This window comes from Perca fluviatilis, chromosome 4, assembly GCF_010015445.1.
Source record: "Perca fluviatilis chromosome 4, GENO_Pfluv_1.0, whole genome shotgun sequence".
Classification (NCBI taxonomy): domain Eukaryota; kingdom Metazoa; phylum Chordata; class Actinopteri; order Perciformes; family Percidae; genus Perca; species Perca fluviatilis.
In genome coordinates this window covers 26,487,839-26,508,012 of record NC_053115.1, presented here as the reverse complement: position 1 = coordinate 26,508,012, position 20,174 = coordinate 26,487,839, and the positions used below count along the sequence as shown (strand labels likewise).

General features: G+C 39.0%; 1 pseudogene; it reads left to right on the top strand.

The window, feature by feature from the left end:
* The first annotated feature begins 9,398 nt into the window (after positions 1–9,398).
* On the top strand, positions 9,399–19,801 carry LOC120556801 (annotated as a pseudogene).
* Positions 19,802–20,174: the final 373 nt, after the last annotated feature.

The following is a 20,174-nucleotide window of genomic DNA, read 5'->3' as shown; positions in this document are numbered from 1 at the left end:
TGGTAATGTGATTAAGTCAGTAATGTGAGCAAGGTGGGGCTCGTGTACATTGTGCTGTAATTGTTTACATGATGATGCTTAGCAAGAGAAAGCATAGCTGCAGTTACATATATGGAGTGTTCAGCTATTACTGGCATTCACAAAGACCATTCAAGACATGTTATTGTCTTGATGGGAAGTTTGATCAATTTGTGCCTGAGTGGTGTTCTCTTATGACATGCAAGCATGATTATTGATATATATCTATATAGAATCATATACACATATTAATGCACTATTGGTAAGATTTGTTTTTGTATTAATTAACATATAAAAATAGCCTGATAATATTTTTAGGCACATTAGCTGTGTGGCTCTAAGAATGTTGGTCAGTTGGTCCAGGCTGAAATATCTCAACTCATCTTGATTATAGGATGGATTGCCATGAAATATTGTACAGACATTATTTGTCCCCAGAGGATGAATCCTGCTGATGGTAATCCCTTGACTTTTATTCTAAATAAATGAATGGAACCTTTATTGCCCCTAGGGGAATTTGCTTTGCACAAGTGCATAAAAGACTGTAAAAGAACATCAACAGCCATACATGACAAGGCAAGGCAAGGCAAGGCAAGGCAAGGCAAGGCAAGGCAAGGCAAGGAAGGCAGCTTTATTTGTATAGCACATTTCAGCAACAGGGCAATTCAAAGTGCTTTACATAAAACATTAAAGAGCAGTTAGAAAACAATTTAAAACAATTTTAAAACATTAATAAACAAATTAAAACAAGAATAAAATTGATAGTGCAGTATAAGAATAAAGGTTACAGTGCAGTATAAGAAATTAAAGTTAATAAAATAGATTATTTAAAGAAAAGCAACATCAAAAAGATAGGTCTTTAGCTTAGATTTAAAAGAACTGAGAGTTGCAGCGGACCTGCAGGTTTCTGGGAGTTTGTTCCAGATATGTGGAGCATAAAAACTGAACGCTGCTTCCCCCTGTTTAGTTCTGACTCTGGGGACAACAAGTAGACCTGTCCCAGACGACCTGAGAGGTCTGGGTGGGTCATAGTGTAGTAGCAGATCAGAAATGTATTTTGGCCCTAAACCGTTTAGTGATTTATAAACCAGTAAAAGTATTTTGAAATCAATTCTTTGAGGCACTGGAAGCCAGTGTAAAGACTTCAGTACTGGAGTGATGTGATCCACTTTCCTGGTTTTAGTGAGGACTCGAGCAGCAGCGTTCTGAATCAGCTGCAGCTGTCTGATTGATTTTTTCCAGATCTTGCTGAGACATAAGTCCTCTAACCCTTGATATATTTTTAAGGTGATAATATGCTGATTTTTTAATTATGTTAATGTGGCTGTTAAAATTTAGGTCTGAGTCCATGACTACACCAAGATTTCTGGCTTTGTCTGTTGTTTTTAACATTGTCGTTTGAAGCTGAGCGCTGACTTTCAATCGTTCCTCTTTTGCTCCAAAAACAACCACCTCCGTTTTTTCTTCATTTAATTTAAGAAAGTTCTGGCACATCCAATCATTAATTTGTTCAATGCACATATTTAATTGTTGTATTGGGCTATAGTTCCCTGGCGATAAGGTTATGTAAATTTGTGTGTCATCTGCATAATTATGGTAAGTTATTTTGTTGTTTTCCATAATCTGAGCCAGTGGAAGCATGTAGATGTTGAACAGAAGAGGCCCCAGAACTGAGCCTTGGGGAACTCCGCACGTCATGTTTGTATGCTCAGATGTATAATTACCTATAGACACAACGTAGTCCCTATTCTTTAAATAGGATTCAAACCACTTTAGTACTGAGCCAGAAAGACCAACCCAGTTTTCCAATCGGTCAAGCAATATGTCATGGTCTACTGTATCAAATGCAGCACTAAGATCAAGTAATACTAAGACTGAAATTTTGCCACTATCTGTGTTTAAGTGGATGTCATTAAAGACTTTAACAAGAGCCGTCTCAGTGCTGTGGTGTGGTCGAAAACCTGACTGGAAGGCATCAAAACTGTTGTTTAGCAATAAGAAAAGATTGAGTTGTTGAAAAACCACTTTTTCTATGATTTTACTTAAAAATGGAAGGTTTGATATTGGCCTATAGTTGCTCATTAGTGTCGTTTCTAGATTGTTCTTTTTTAGGAGTGGCTTAATGACTGCAGTTTTCAGGGCCTGTGGAAAGATACCTGAGAGCAGAGATGTGTTTACAATCTGTAGAAGATCAGAAGCCAAACACTTCGAAACATTTTTGAAAACACCCGTTGGTAGAATATCAAGGCAACAGGAGGATGTTTTCAGATGTTGTATAATGTCCTCCAGGTTTTTAAGGTTGATCGTATGAAATTGTGTCATGTTGGAATTTGTTTTGCGTGCATACTGTGACAACACATATCCTGTACTTGATATGGAGGCACTGACTGTTTGTCTAATTTTCTGAATTTTGTCTGTGAAGAAGGAGGCAAAGTCGTTGCAAGCCTTGGTAGACAACAGTTCAGATGCTACCGGTACTGGAGGGTTTGTTAATCTATCAACCGTAGCAAACAAAGCACATGAATTATTATTGTTTCTGGTGATAATTTTCGCCAACTGCGTTCAGCTTTTCGACACTCTCTTTTTTCTGTTCTCACACCTATTAAATTTCTCCATGGAGACAGCCAGTGTTGTAATGTAACAGAGTACAAATACTTCGTTACTGTACTTAAGTAGAAATTTCACGTATCTGTACTTTACTTCGCTATTTAAATTTATGTCAACTTTCACTTTTACTCCACTACATTTCCTAGATAAAATGTATACTTTTACTCCGTTATATTTCCACTAAGCATCTTCGTTACTCGTTACTAAAAAATAAAATTAGAAGAAATGTGTGCGACTGCAATAAGGGAGGTTTGGCGATTCACTGCTCCTAGATTGCATTACGCACGCTCCGCACGCCGCGCGCTCTATATCCTGTACTTGATATGGAGGCACTGACTGTTTGTCTAATTTTCTGAATTTTGTCTGTGAAGAAGGAGGCAAAGTCGTTGCAAGCCTTGGTAGACAACAGTTCAGATGCTACCGGTACTGGAGGGTTTGTTAATCTATCAACAGTAGCAAACAAAGCACGTGAATTATTATTGTTTCTGGCGATAATGTCAGAGAAAAAGGACCGTCTTGCATTTCTTAGTTCCAGATTATAAATGCGAAGTCTCTCTTTATAAGTGTTATAATGGACCTGGAGATTAGATTTTCGCCAACTGCGTTCAGCTTTTCAACACTCTCTTTTTTCTGTTCTCACACCTATAAAATTTCTCCATGGAGACAGCCAGTTGTGTAATGTAACAGAGTACAAATACTTCGTTACTGTACTTAAGTAGAAATTTCACGTATCTGTACTTTACTTCGCTATTTAAATTTATGTCAGCTTTCACTTTTACTCCACTACATTTCCTAGATAAAATGTATACTTTTACTCCGTTTTATTTCCACTAAGCATCTTCGTTACTCGTTACTAAAAAATAAAATTAGAAGAAATGTGTGCGACTGCAATAAGGGAGGTTTGGCGATTCACTGCTCCTAGATTGCATTACGCACGCTCCGCACGCCGTGCGCTCTATTTCTGCACTTGTTTGTTGCTAAAGGAGGAGGAGGACGCACAACTGAAACTGCCATGGAAGCATGAGCACCTACTGGAGGACCTCCTGTTATCGTAGCCGACCCCGACGATAGCGGTGAACTCGGTGAACAGGGTAGTGGTGAAGATAATGTCATACACCCATGGCCGTATTTGCAAGAAATGTTTCTGTACATTCTGCTGTTTGTTCTTTGAACGTAAGAAAAGGCCGAAAACAGAATGTGATTTTGATTGGATGAGTGAGATTAAGAACATATGGGAACCCTGAATATGCTTTATGCTTTACTATAAGAAAGCCACAATAAAGTTTACAATAAAAGTTCTAACCGCTTGCTTTTAAAAAAAAAAACACCTTTTTCTTTTACTTCAAATACTTAAATACATTAAATATGAGAAAATTACTTTTGATACTTAAGTACAGTATATATCAGATACTTTAAGACTTTTACTTAAGTAATATTCTAAAAGGTAACTTTCACTTCTACCAAAGTCTTTTTCTAGTACGATATCTGTACTTTTACTCAAGTATTGCTTTCTAGTACTTTATACAACACTGATGACAGCACATAATATAACATAAAACATGAGCAACATAAAAACATCTCACACCAACAGGTACATTCTTTCGGTTAGCCAGTGACATATTTCAACCTATTCTAGATGTCAGTGTTGTAGTCGAGTCGGAGTCAAGTCTCAAGTCCCCAGTGTTCGAGTCGGAGTCCAAGTCCGAGAAGAGTCAGAGTCGAGTCGGAGTCGAGTCCAAGTCGAAACACCATTAACTGAGTTCAAGTCCGAGTCGAGTCACCATTAACTGAGTTCAAGTCCAAGACGAGTCATAAGTCCAGAGAATCGCGACTGAAGTCGGACTCGAGTCGGAGTCCAGGACTCAAGTACTCCATCACTGCCTATCACACATAAAAGTAGTTAGAAACTTCATCCAACTTCCGAGTCCTATTTCATAAATGCTCAAGTCTGTTTTCATAAATCGTCGACTCCAAGTCCAAGTCATCAGTGCGCGAAAATAGTGACTAGAGTCCAGGACATTCATGTTTACCAGACAAGAGTCCTATGACTTTTGTGAGCGCCTGACTTTTTCTCCACCACAAGGTTTACATTTGCGGTTTTGAGTAAAATATCTTAACAAATTTTGAACGGATTGACATGAAATTTGGCATTTTTACATTTATTTTCCCATCTGGACAAATAACAATTTCATCTGCCAATACTTTGGTTTATGATCAAATACCTGCAAAACTAATGACATTTCCATAAGCCTCATCTGAGCTTTGTGTTTAGTGCTAAGTCAAATATAAACATGCTAATAAGCTAAACCAAAATGACGACCATGGTAAACATAATACCTACTAAACATCAACATTAGTTCTATTGAAGCAAAATGTCTTTTACCATATTATATAAAGAACTGGCGAACTGTCTGTATAGTGTGAGCTTGGTCAAAGTTTCTCTAGCTGTGAACAGCCTACTTTCCCATACAGTAATTCAAAATTATATATGTGGTTATGAAGTCAGGGCCAGCCATTGAAAATAAAATTTTGTTTTCATTTTAAAAACAGCATTGGTTTCAAAAATCTATTATTGCAGGAGTTATTCTGGATACAAGGTTGTTGTAATAGAGGCTTTAGTGTGGCTCTGTTTGCATTTATTTCTAAATTTACATAAATCATTTGCAATCACTCGCACTTCGTGCTAAAAGACCATTTCAAGTTTTTACGGAACCCATTACACCTGTTCATGAATTTATGCATATCTCATCAGCCACACTTCGTTGCTTAAGAAGCACGTTTCATACTCACAAGCATTATTGTTATGCATGTAGATGCAGGGCTTGAGTTGATGTGCTTGTCTATTTTACCCTCATCACCGCAAATTGGATGGCAGTTTAATAAGTGGTGCTAACTTTTTAAAACAGAATTGATTTCCAGACACACTAATTTCCTTGTTTAGTTATTACTTCAGATACTGACAATATAGTGGCATTTTCCAAATGGTGTTCCGAGCATATCTTTGTTAGAAATAATGGGCTAAGTATGGGAAAAGAAAAGTAATCAGAAATTGGTTTCTAAGGTTGTGTCAGTTAATTAACACCTGATTAAGCGGTCAGTGGAGATGTCCTCATGCTGCTGTGAGATGAGGCTGCAAGCACCATCAAAAGAATGCCCATTATCTAAAAGTAAGAGCAGAAATCATTGGAAATCTTCCAGTGGGGCACTCTTAAGGCTGCTAAATGTAAAACAAAACAATGTCACACAATTACACAATATTTTGGTAGACAAAAATTAATCGATACATAAATGAATATACAAATAAAGAAGTAATGTTGGTCCATTTAGTTGTGCAGGAAATTAGTTAGTATATTTTCCTCTGGTAAAAGAAACCCTCATTAGCAGTCAAGCTTCGCACTCTATAAAATTGTCAGTGACATCCTTCTCTCCTGCCCCTGAAGACTTGTTACAGTGTTCAGTGCAACTTGTGAAGTCATGGCAGGGTAGACTGATGTTTGAATTGTGACATGAATGCAGACAGAGTCAGTATTATTTTCTGGAGTAGACATCTTTCTCCTCTAACAATGTCCCTTTCTTTTTCAGTCTGATAATCTCATTTGAGATTGCATTTTTGTGCTGTCTTCCAGTGTCACATAGCAATTACACACTTGTAAAGACCTGCGATAGGCTGTGGAGTTCAGAAAAATATGCATTATTCTGACTTGTAGGCTGATATGTGTGGAATTTTTGATTATTGGTTTTTCTTTGTCCCGGTTTTCAAAAGATGAAATGGAATTGCTTAGGTTGCGGTAGTTGTAGTCTTTACCAACAGTTACATCCAGTATTACTCTATCTGAGTCTTTATGTAAATCTTTGCCAGGATTGCCAGGCTGACAACTGGTTACATTTTGGAACAAATCCTAACTTTAATGCCTCTATGCACTGTGCTATTTTATGCTGGCACAGAAGAAAATTGACAGTACTGAGAGAAAGGCTGTGAGATCTTTGGTTATTGATCGAAAACATAGTCCTAGATCACAATGTGTTATTGGCCAATTTGGAGCTTTGACGACCGAAGACAAATTTAAAGAAGAAATCTAAAGACCAATGTCACAACTGCTATGACCAATGTCTACACACCAATTGATGGGAATATGGTGTGAATACAGCCATAGATACATACATACAAGTAGATACCACACTGCCGTGCATTTATCTATTTTAAAAGCAATTTTTCAATTGTTAGAAAAAAAACAGTGCCAGAGACAATTCCCCAGGCATTCATTACACAATATGACAAGCCTCAAAATTGATATTGAAACAAGATTTTATTAGACAGGTCTAATGTGACATGCAAATAACCTGTAAAGCTGCTGTTATCGCACAGTGCAGGGGTCTTTAGCAAAAAATTAGTCAATCCCCCATTCAGAAAAAACATCCTCTTATCCAGTCACCTGTCCCCAGAGAACCAATAGTGTCACAGGGTTACAATAATGGTCTGCACTACATGTCTATCTCTAAATGTTTTTGCCCCGCAACTTTCACAATCCATTTTTACTGAGCTTGAATTGGGTCTGTTTCTGTCACATTTCACCAGTAAAAGCCTGAGTCCTTACTGACAAGCTCTGTCAAAGATTCCCAATAGCTGTTTGTTTCACTGCAACAACGACATCAGCTATGACTTAAACTGTTGCCAGTTACCATTTTGCTGCACATGTGGAGACTAAATCTGGCGAGCAGAAGGCTTTCCAGCCTACACACTGACCATGCATGGTGAGTGCCCATGCCCACCTGCAGCTTTGAAAGAAGACCCCGCGCTTCCAACATCTGCTGCAGGTCTCATAGGACCTGTGGGCTGTCGACCGCTAATCTGCACTTCTGACAGTGTTTGTCTTTGGTTTCACACGTGAGTTTGAAGGATAATGAGAGCTTTGTTCTTGAAAAGCACAAAAGTGAAATCCACATTTTCTCAATGCACAAAATGTTTCTTACAAGACCAAGAATTCATCCTGAAGATGTAAGGTACATTCACAGGTTAAGGAACAGGTGTTCACACTCGAGCTGGCAACATAATTTAATCAATTATGCATGAAAAAAAGATTCCACACATGTATGATAAAGTAAAGTCTCAGAGCAGCCTATAGATTCAGCAGCTGCTGCTGCAAGAAAAAATTTCCATTCTACACACAAAAACATTAATATTTTATGTAGTCGGTGCAGGTTAAAAAGGTTCAACTCTTATTCAAATTACAGCTAGGAAATGGGCTGAAGCACTAGTCAATATATGGTCTGATGATTATGATGGTTCTCATCTTCCTAATTTATTTTCTGTCCTTTTTGAGTTATATCTTTGTTTCCCTTGATGTTTGTCCAAATCTTTCTGGTGGACAGACCATCATTATATATTTACTTTTACTTATATTTATAATTACTGGTAGAGGTTTTCTCTTCAGTGACATTACCAATTTCCGAATTGTCTTTTTTAAAGGGGTGATAGAATGCAAAACTGATTTTACCCTGTCATAGTTAAATAACGACAGTTCGGTGGGTAAATAGGACATACATAGAAGCTCAAAATCCCATTGACACCCCTTTACTATGAAAATCTCATATTTTGAAACTGCTGCTGAAAACGGGCGACTCTCAACAAAGCTGGAAGTTGACGTCAACCTCCCAAGACCTGTAACTTTGTCACGCCCATAGGTGTATTAAGGCTATTTCACTGCTAAAGGCACAATACATAGAAGCACAAGTAAACAAAAGGTCAGGCAGATTATGAAAATCCACAGCATGATCACAGACGTCCTCATCTAATACAATTCATTTATAATATATAATACATTTTTTTCATAGCTGCATTCATTCTTTTTGGTCACTAGGGGGCAGAAAATCATCAAAACAATCTGACAAATACACAGTTTACACCACATTCAATAGCTTATAAAATTGTTATGGCTACTTAGAATTCAAGCAGACATATGTAGGGCTGCGACTAATTATTTTCACTTACGTGCGATTAATAACTGATAATAACTTTGTCTATAAAAATGTATAAATCTATGAAAAATGCCCATTATAATCTCCCAAAGTGCAAGGTGGCATCTAGAAATTCCTTGTTTTATCCAACTAGTAGTCTACAATCATGTATGCTAAAGAAGGCAACGAATCTTCACACTGGAGAAGCTGCAATCAGCGAGTTTTGCTTCAAAAGTGACTGAAACAATTATCAAAATAGTTACTGATTATTTTTGATGATGATGATATATCGACTAAGTGTTTCAGAGCATAGACAAGGCAACATCAGCATTCATTTGAAGTAGTGTTAGCCACCTGAGTAATTTGGTCAAAGTCAAAAGATGGATTATAAATAAAAACAATTCCTGACTAAACTGACCCTCCAAGACCAAATGCAGTGTAAGTATGTTTGCAGAAAAGCTATTATTTAAGCTATAGCCTATATCTTTAAGCGTCTTTGAGGAATTTGAATGTATTATTATTGTCATTATAATATTTTCAAAATAATTAACCACATATCTACTCTTTCCACAATATTAAAAATTGAATTAAATTGAAGAAACGTTTACTGCAAGCCAATTAATGGCCAACATATCAAGCCAAAGGATTGCAGGTCAAATTAGTATCTCTTAATTAAAACCATAACATACCAAATTAAACACTTTACTAACGTTAACTAACTAGCAGTTAGTCATTAGCTTCTTATGCTAGCTAGCAGGAAGCAACTAAGGGGAGAGAGTTAAAGTTTTTATGAAAATATTGACTACAAATTGCGTGTGATGGGAGCCGTACCTACTCCTAAACTGGACCTGCCAATTTACTACAAGAAGAAGAAGCAGCAAGTGAACGTGGTCAAAACGTATAACGTTGACGTATCAATGGACTCCCCTCTTTTAGAAATCCAATCAGTGCAGAAGTATAGTTCAAATATTTTCCGCCATGAAGGACTTTATTCTTCATCTACTAATAGTTGGTGAGTGAAAGGCCTCCCTCGTCTGTCTTGTTTGTTGGATTTACTGATGGCAGAACAACCCGCTGTGGCACAGTCTGTGAACTGGGTGCTTGATGCTGTTGAGGCTATATTGCTTAATTGTGCGATTCCTTTTTTTGGGGATTTGTGTGGTCACAGTACCGTCAGTGTGCTGAAGTTGTCCGTAGTTTATGTACAGATACTGTACAGACCCAGGAAGCTCCACGGGACTCTTAGGGCTGGATGAATTAGTGGTCGAGCCACCTGTTTATTGTGTGCAGGTTATACAGATGGTCTGGTAGTTAGGCTACATATTGGATATTAGCTTTGGTTTATTATCTATCTATAAATTGCAGGAACGTTTTTCTGTCTGTGTGTGTGGGTGTTAAGCGCATATCTCTTGAACCGTTAGTCCGATGGATTTCAAACTTGACAGGTGTCTTGCTACGGGCACGAGTAAGTGCAGTGCCAATTTTGACGTTGTATGGATTAGAAATGCAAAAGATATTGTTAAATATATAGGTAAAAGAAGCATACATTGGCTTTTGCCACTCAAGCTGCTGGGCACTCCCCCTCTCACACTGAGTGAGCAGGACCAGAGTTAGAGAGCAGCAGAGCTTTGGCAGCTAAAATGTGGCATACACCTCAGACCCACAAAAATGTGCAAAGTTGCACTACTTTGGACTGTCTTTGACTTTGAATAAACAAATTGCAATTCCCGAATTTAAGGACGTATCAGAATCCCACACATGCAAGGCACAACCAGCTACAACAAGTGCAGACAGCGCGTGAGCCCACTAATAGGCAGGCTATTTATCTTATAAAGCGAGACGTATCTGTATATATGTGTGTCCATGTTTGGGGGGAAGGTAACCTGCACATCAGCAGATACCACATGCAGAATGCTTTAGAACAGCGGGGGGACTCTTTTCCTGCTATTGTATTAAATTGCTGTGAGCTGACAGAACATAACGTAGCCTAATCTTAGAGATTATTCCTTCACATAGCAGTGCAATGCGAGAAAATCTCAGAGTTGAACCGGGCAGATACATCAGTTTTCATCAGACTCACCCTGGGTCAGGTTAATTAAGTCGCCAAAATAACTCCGCAAATCAAATCCCCTACTTCCCGTTAACCGTCAAGCCACTAAACCTGTATGGAAATGAACACCTCTGCTGAAACGTTAAATTCGTTAACGATCCGACACAAGACAACACTCTCTCTCTCTCTCTGCGCACACACACACACACGCACACACACGGTCCGGTTCTGGTGATTGATGAACGCAGATATTTGCTGATTATTCTACAAGCTGCAATACCACAGGCCAAGCAATCGCCCATACGGGCACTGCACTAGTTTAAGGAATACGGAATATACGCCAAGCAATAGGCTTAGATAACGTTAGATGAATGCATGGAAGGATGGCATGTATGTTACAGTAGGCTATACGTATAATAGCCTACAGTAGGTATTTAAAAAAATGAATTTAAGCTTACAGGTGATCTGTGAATGAATGATGTATGGTTTGTTGTATTCATTCCATTACTAATCCGTACTCTGAATAAAAGGCAGTAGGCTAATATTGTATTTTCAGAAAAAGGTATGTTATGTAGTGTATGTGCCTGTGTTTGTATAATGTGCAAAATTTAATTTTTGGTTTAAACAATCTAATCAATTTCATTGGAATATCCTTTCGAGTTGCATTAGAAACTAATTGTTGTGGTTTTGTCCTTACAGCACAATGTAATTAATTTTTTCTCAAAGTCAGTTTTAAGTAAAAGAGGGGGTTCAGAGTGGGACCTATGAGTGGGACACTGTTGGATGTAGATAGTGAAGCTCTGTGGGACAGCCTAGTTAGCCTAACTGTATTAACAGAACTACTGAAAGTTGGACTAAATTGACATATTTTGGAGCAATTTTGTACTGTATTTAAAATAAAAGATGGCTTAGGGAGAGTCTGTTATCTTGTTCTTTTATATATATATATATATATATATATATATATATTTTTTTTTTTTTATTTTTTTTCCTAAGATTTGTTTGACATTTTGTAATACGACGAGTTGTTTGTTTGTTTGCTTGTTCTCTGTAGTCTCCCAAAAGCTGACCCATGATCCTCTTCTTAAAATCCTTGGTTGTAGGCCTAGTGTGCTCCCAAATAAGTAATAGCTGCAGACACTTGAATTTCTATATAACCAGGCCATCTTCTCTCAGATACCCTGGAAAAGAAAAGTTTCTTACTCTGGATGTGGTTAGATAATGACACAATTGTACCGAGAAGGGAGGCCCTCTGGTTCCAGATTTACTCCACAGAGTCCCTGGGTTTTATGCATTTTCTATCGGCTGCAGGAGATGAAAACTGTATGTATAGTTGTACGAAGGTGATGGCTCTGCTCTTTGATAACTTGCACTCTATCATGCATTTTTTGCTTTCTCCAACAATTTATGTAAAATGGTTTGATAAGAGACTTGATAGGATTCAGATTCAATAAGCAGATTTGAGGTCTGATTGAGAGTCACACCTCCACTGCAGCTTTCAAACTCTGACTTTTGATGTTTGTGCAACTGTACACAGTGTTGTTCCCATTATCTTGAAAGATCTAACAAACACAGAGTATACTTCCAAACCACTCGTTCTTGCTGATATGGCATAGTTTTCCATATGTTGCAGCTTTAAGAGATTCTGTTGGAAATAGGTCTCTCAGGGGCACAGGTTTGATAAGACATAAATTCCTTAATCCTGACAGGCAGGCAGGTCTAGCTCAACAGATACAGTAAATCAATCAATGTGTGAGTGTCTGAGAAGTAGCAGCCTTCTGTATCGACTGTGAACCCCCCCTCCCCTTACACATACTTTCTAGGACACGCTAGACAGTGATGACTTGTGATATAGTCTGTCTTCTTATATTCCAGCTCTGCACTAAGTCGTTGTTGTTTGTATTCTAAAAAACAAGGTTGAGACAAAAAAGGTGTATTTGCCCCACAAGATGAAGTATGCTAAGCATCATTACCAAGCACCGCTTAGAGTCAACAGGAGGCTGGAGATGGTTCACCTCATGCAATCTTTTTCACTGGACCATTAACCAGCTGCACAGAAGGGAGCGAGTGAGAGAGCGAGAGCAGCCTTCAGTGCCAGAGGCTTTAAGACACCAGGACGTTTGAATGTATTTTAACCTGTAGAATCAAGATTCAAGCCTGTCCCTCTGAATCATATTCAACCCAGGCCCCAAGGTGTGGATGTGATGATAGGTAGGAATTGAAAGCTTTATAGGGAGGAATCCTGGTAGCGGTGACGAATACCAAGTAGAGTTGGTGCCTTTTTTTTTTTTTTTGCTCAAAAGGAAAGCGAAACAAGAGTAGGAGCCTCAGTGAATAAAGGTTAAGACTCTGTAGACGAAGGGTGATGCATTTCATCATTATAGCAATATGTTAGTCATTGAATCAGTCAAGTCAGTGAATGGGAAGTCAACATTTTTTAATATGCTTCTCTGACTTCCCCTCACAGCATCTTCATCCTGTTTAAGCAGCATGAGATTTCTCCCTCCGCTCTTCCAAGGGAGGAGAATCAAGGCTTGTTCTCACATTTCAGTCCATTTATCCCCTGCTAGATGCAGCTTAGTGATCTTAGCCCTCCATTAGCCTGCACAGAAAAGCACCCATTGCAAGTAAAGAAAAAATTTAGGGTTGGCCCATTTCTTCTCCTGCAACCCCTGCCCCCTTTCCTAGTGTTCTCAACCTTGTTTTTCAAATTACTTACGGCATCTTCAAAACAACGCATTACATTTGCAGTGTTGAAAAATCACAGCTCCAGCTTTAGTCTTAATAAGTCTTGTTTGCGTGACCTAAAATGTCTGTAGCTGGCACAGAAATGGAGCAGCTCTCTGGCAATTGTCATAAAGTTGATATTTCAAGAGATAAATTGCACCCGTGTTTCCTCAGGGTTCTCCGCGAAGGGAAATCAAACGGCCACAGTCAGCTATTGCATAAGATCATGCCTTAGCAAGATTTACCACATATCTCAGGGTTCTAAATAAATCATAACTGTCAACTGTGTTTAGCAGTTTCTGCAATTAATGCGCTCCCGAGTTAAAATATTCCAGCCCCTCGCTCCCATCTCTCTTTTTATCCAACAGTGACAAACACATCAGATGTCAAGGGAAAGAGATTGGGATGATTTCAATCACTTTTTCCCAGACACCCCTGCCCTGACAGTGATGTACAAAAGACATACATCATACTGAACATGATCCCACCCATTTTCTATTAACCTGTTTTATTACTTCATTTTTGAGGAATTCACATTTAGACACTTTTTTCCTTCAAATATTTATTTTTATCCTCACACTGCGAAATGATAAGTTGATTAATTGATTAGTTGACCAACAGAAAATGTATCAACATGCATTTTAATTATCATCAATTAAAAACTCTAAAAGTTCTCGCTTTTCTCTGTTATTATATAATTGTGAATTGAACATCTTTGTTTTTTTGGACAGCCAGAGTCACCTGGGGTTTCTTGAAAATTTGTGATGAGCGTGTTTATGACTTTCTGATATATTTTATATACAAAACAATTGATCATTATCTGAAGAAATATATCAATAGTATTCCCAATAATCAGACAAATTAATTGATAACGACAATAATCATTAGTTGCATCCTTGCACTCCTTCAAGGTGAAGTCTGATGTACAGCAGGTTGAGACACATAAGACTTAGACACACATACCCAAATAATATTGCACATCCAGGATATATCAATAAACCAGGCAATTAGGAGATCTCTTACACTGCGACATTGGCTTACAACTTACTGCTCTAACTAGACATAATGAGCTGTCATCTGTATTGAATTTCAGTACTGCAACAATCTTCAAAATATAATTAAAAGTCAGAAATTAAAGTGTGCTGAGGAATGTGCTGTAAAGAAATTCTAAATTGATATAAGCCTACTGATTATTATTGCAAAAGAAACGCTTAATCTTGCTGATTTCCCCCAGGATTGTAAATTTGATCATACTGAGTAAAAGATGAATAAGGAATTACTGTGTAAATTGATTTTGATTAGTTGTATCCTATCCTGGCTCTTCAGCATCATTTATACCTGGCTCATTTGTGTAGACAATGCTTAAGGTGTTGTAAAATAAAAATGGGGACACATTAGAGTTGGGTCAATCACTGGTTTGTCCGCTGTACAAGCTTAAAGGTGCAGTACGTAAGACTTATAAAGATAACTTTCTGTCATATTTGCTGAAACTGACCCTATGTTTGAGTAGAACTACATGAAGCAGGTCATTTAAAATAAAAACTCTGGCTCCTCTGGCACCACCTACAGCCTGTAGTGCAATTTGCAAAAATCCACAGCTCCCTGTTTAGATGCACCAATCAGGGCCAGGGGGGTGTCTAACTGTGTGTCAATCACTGCTCATGCACACACATTAATTCTCCCTTGTGGGGGGAGGGGCTTAGGAGACAGTTTGGGGCTGAGAAGTTGTCTGTTCAAATTTTTTGGCTAAGTCCTGGATCTTCACAATCCTACCTACAGCACCTTTAAACAGGTTTAATTTTATGCACACTTGCTGAACTGACAATTGCTGTTAAAACCAGTGTTTTCCCACACAGACTAATTCGTAGCGGTGCGCCATACAATCAACACCGGCCGCCAAATATTGCGTTTTGTTATTATTTTTTTTAACGCTATTTAAAACATGCAGCATATTCGTTCAGCTGCATTTCCTTTCCCTGCTCTCCTCTGTCTCTCTGTCACTCACGCGTCTCTCTCACACACACACACACACACACACACAGATACACACACAGCCCCTCCCCTCCGTGCACACAGCGTCTGTCTTCATCAAAACGAGAGAAAGACGGCTGGCGAAAATTACAAGTTCACGAAAGGTTGGTATCTCGTGAACACCTTTACACAATCGCACATTAAAAAGTTCTATAAAAAACATTTAATATTCTGAATACAATGTTGTCAGTGTGTTAATGTTGGAGTCCCGACCCGACTCTTAGCAAACAAGCCATAGAGCTCAACAGTCCTCTCTGAGAGACCTTGGGTTCCGGAAGTAAATTTCCCATTCATTTCTCCCATTGACGTCTGGAAAAATCCGTACATAAAGAGTTTTAGACCATGCCTTAGACTAACCAGATGGTACGTGAAAAAGTCAAAGGTACAAGACTGTGTACATATTGTCATTTCAGAGCGATGGAACTACTCATCCCATAAACCACAGCGCACCACTGAATAAAGGAAGCTACGTTAGTTTAGCTAACCGCTAGCAGAGACAGCATGTAATAACTTTAAAAGACCCTTAAAATAAAACCTGAAAATAACCGTTAAAATATACAACAGCTGTTACATCAGCTGTAGCCTAGAGGAGGCTAACGGCAGAAGCGTGGAACAGATCGTGATTCGTGCAGTGTCGTAAATCCTCGTGACGGATCGTGCAGGCAGCACAGATCGGGTACTGACCCCTCCCCTCCTCACCAGCATGAGTTCCACCAATCAGAGGCAACTCTGTGGGGTTGTACAGGATTGTGGGTAATGAAGTACTAATCCAAGACATCACGAATAAAAGACATTTATCTCAAAACAAGGTTGGTGCCCCATGATTTTTGGCGTCTATATGAGCATATACAATCGCTTAGTCATGTCGTAGCTGGTTTTAAGTCTACCATCGACGGTTACGATTTTATGGCTTATACTCCAATTTGTCAATGGAGAAATTGCATTGTATTTTTACTTCCGGAACCCACTGTGGGCGGGACTGTTGAGCTCTATTGCGCCTGCTTTAGAAAGTTAACTAGTTGCGAGTTTGCGGTAAAATGAAGTTGGGTTGTCAAAACACTATATGTAGCAGCTGTGAATCAAATAAACTTATAAACAATGTTATGTCATTTTTTTACTCTTACACTGAATGTTTGCTTCTTCAATCCAGATGAGTATTGAAAAGTATTTTCTGCGACTGAAAAAGGCACGTGTTGAGGATGATGGCCAGCCTGAACCGGAGGTATCAGTCTGAAACAGAGCTGAACAGTCCGACCAATGTAATTAGTTATGTTATTAATTTGTTTACAATATTTTCAGGCTTCAACCAGTGCTGCTCAAGCAGAAAGACACGGTCACTGGGAGAGAAAGAGATAGATTAGTTAGGCATTGAAGAAAGAGTAAGGAAAGGAAAGGAGGACAGCATCCAACAGCGTGTCCTCCTCAGTTTTTGATAGTTGATTGTTACGAAAATAAGTATTAATAAGTATCACCCCCCCCACACCACCACAAATTGCTTTCTAATCTGTGGGAAACACTGAAAACTAAACCTTGAATGTTTGTCTTTGTCAATGTCTTTGAAACATTTTCCGTCTGGCAATAGCTGGGTTGACATGCTGAAAAAGCAGATCAGTGACAGATGGCAAGCTCAGTTGAGTGTGTTGCACTAATTGTATTGCAGTTTTCTGGTTTTGCTGCTCAAAATATCAAGTATTACCCCCAGACCACTTGCAAATGTGAACAAAGAGCAGCATTAAGTTTGATCCATTCTTATTGATGCATCCTTTTTAAGGCTCATTTCAATCATTTTTCTTCTTTTGCTAGAAACATAGTGGCAGCCTCTTCTAAGCTCTCCAGTCCTTCTGTGCAGCTTAGCCCTGCTCTCTCCATTCGTTTTCCTCAGGGCAGCCTTCGTCTACCTTCCTATTGATCTGCTGTGCAGCATCAACATGCTGGAGTGTCAATTAGAGAGCCCCTCCTGCCCATCTGTGATAGGAGAGCTAAAGCACATCTCTAAAAGTTTCCTTGGCTGGCTTTGCCATCCAGCAGCTGCTCGGGTCTCAGAAGATGAAGAGGGGAATAATCTGCTGAAAATAAATATTAATTTCAGATCTATGCTTGTTTGTTTTTATAACATTCATTTTGCAATACTGATTGGGCTGGAAAATGCTTGGGCCAGAGAGAACATGAAGTGCTAAAATATGAGTGAGTTTCAAGGTGTAGGGGCTGGTCTGCACAACACATTCCTCATCTTCAAAGAGAACACATCTTATTTTTTCAGGTGAAGTGGATCTGTAAGGGCAGGCAGGTTGAGGAGAGTGGAAGCGACGCACATTTCTTAGTAAACAACCCAAGTCTACAGTGTGTTTGCACATCTTTCTGGATCACAATAACCCAATGACTTAGCTTTTTATGTTCGGTAGAAGCACAAGTTGTGTCTGGACCTCCCTCAAACATTTTGCATTTTGCAACACTTCCTAAATATCAAAATGGTCTCTACAGTGTACACTTGGAAAACTAATCTTGGTGACAGATGTGAAGGCAAAGAGAGACCCGGCACAATGTAAATCAACACCCACACTGTGGCTTCTTGTGCACATTAGAAATCTTTTTATTACAAAACATTTCATTCGAGAATACTCAGTCAAATCTCCTTCAATATGTGCAGAATGTAAACACAGTTTGTTTAAAAATGGTTTTGCTCTGATTAGAATTAAAGCGTAACTCTTGCCAAAATGCATCCTAGGGTATTTTTGTGAATGTACTTGAGTCAAACTTTAGTTTAAAAGCATATTTAGGACCGAATTGCCACTTTTAAGATTCACCATATTCTCGTTTTTGGTTCAAATGGCCTTTTGAATGGAAGTGATAGGGGCACTCAGATTTACTAAAAAGAAAGTTTCTGAGCAACTCACCGCAGCTGTTGTTGTTTCCGGTAGCAGCCATTTTATCAGTCAAAAACAATCGATTTCCAAATGCAACGTAACAGGTAGGAGAGTAAAGACGGAAAGCTCCTAAAACTTAGTTCCACATAAATGCACGGATAAGTTGTTGTTTTGTCGTTATTGAAAAACAATATTGACCTTGTAGTTGAAAAAGGAGCCTCATATGGAGTCCGTTCATTCGCATTTGGATATCGACTCGTTTTGACTGCCGAGGTAGTAGTGGCCGGAAACAACAACAGCTGCGGTGAGTTGCTCAAAAACTTTCTTTTTAGTAAATCTATGTACACAAAGAATGTTGTCAATGCTTGCGTTAAGGTGTAGAGCCCCTGGTGATACTTGAAGCAAAGTTTCATGTTGTGTCGAGCCTTCTTATTATTTCGAAAATAGCTATTTTGAGACTAGCATGAGAGTGCCCCTATCACTCCTATTCAAAAGGCCATTTGACCCAAAAACGAGAATATGGTGAATCTTAAAATTGGCGATTCGGTCCTAAATATGCTTTTAAACTAAAGTTTGACTCACGTACATTCACAAAAATACCCTAGGATGCATTTTGGCGAGAGTTACGCTTTAAGGTGTCACTGTAGATTCAGTTTATCTGTGTTTTAAGCCCCCAACGTCGCTGCCTGGAAGGCACTAGGATTAGGCAATGGTTATGGGTAGGGTTATGGTTATGGTGCCTTGAAGTCAACAGTCGCAGCGCTGCCTGGAAGGAGACGTTGGGGGATTAAAACACCATTGAGCGTAGATTTCAAGCATGCATCAAAGATATAAAATCATGGATGACCTACAATTTTCTGATGTTAAACTCAGACAAAACTGAAGTGGTTGTGCTGGGCCCTAAATACCTCCGAACCTCATTATCTAAAGATATAGCTACTCTGGATGGTATTGCCCTGGCCTCCAGCACTACTGTCAGAAATCTAGGTTATTATGATGATTATTTTTTTGCCTTTTTTCACCTTCGTAACATTGCCAAAATTAGGAACATCCTGTCTCAACACGATGCTGAAAAACTAGTCCATGCATTTGTTACTTCCAGGCTGGACTATTGTAATTCCTTACTATCAGGATGCTCAAATAAAACCCTTAAGACTCTCCAGCAGATACAGAATGCTGCAGTGTTCTGACAAGAACTAAGAAAAGAGATCATATTTCTCCTGTATTAGCTTTTCTGCATTGGCTTCCTGTAAAATCCAGGATTGATTTTAAAATCCTTCTTCTGACCTACAAAGCTCTAAATGGTCAAGCACCATCATATCTTGAAGAGCTCATAGTACCTTATTGCCCCACTAGAGCACTGCTCTTTCAGAATGCAGAGTTACTTGTGGTTCCTAGAGTCTCTAAAAGTAGAATGGGAGCTAGAGCCTTAAGCTACCAGGCTCCTCTCCTGTGGAACCAGCTCCCAGTCTGGGTTCGGGGGGAAGACACCGTCACCACATTTAAGAGTAAACTTAAAACGCTCCTCTTTGATAAAGCTTATAGTTAGGGAGTGAGGAGTTGCAGCGTCCGCCTAGCCCGGCCCACCTGCTTCTCTTCATAGTTGTCACATTCCTCTACCATATAATCACTAATATAATAAAAGTAGAGGGAGGCAGCCCAGTACAGCCCGATCCGGTTGGGGAGAGTTCTAGCCCAACCAGGCTCCTTCCCACGCCCTGCTATGCTCTGCTTTGCCATGCTACATCCTGTAATGCTCTGCAGTGCCCTGCTATGCCATGAACTACTACAGCTACTATTTCTAGTCACTGTTCCATTATCTTTATTGTAACTGTTATTGCCACTGTTCATCACACCCCCAACCGGCACCGTCAGACTCCGCCTACCAAGAGCCTAGGTCTGCCCGAGGTTTCTTCCTAAAA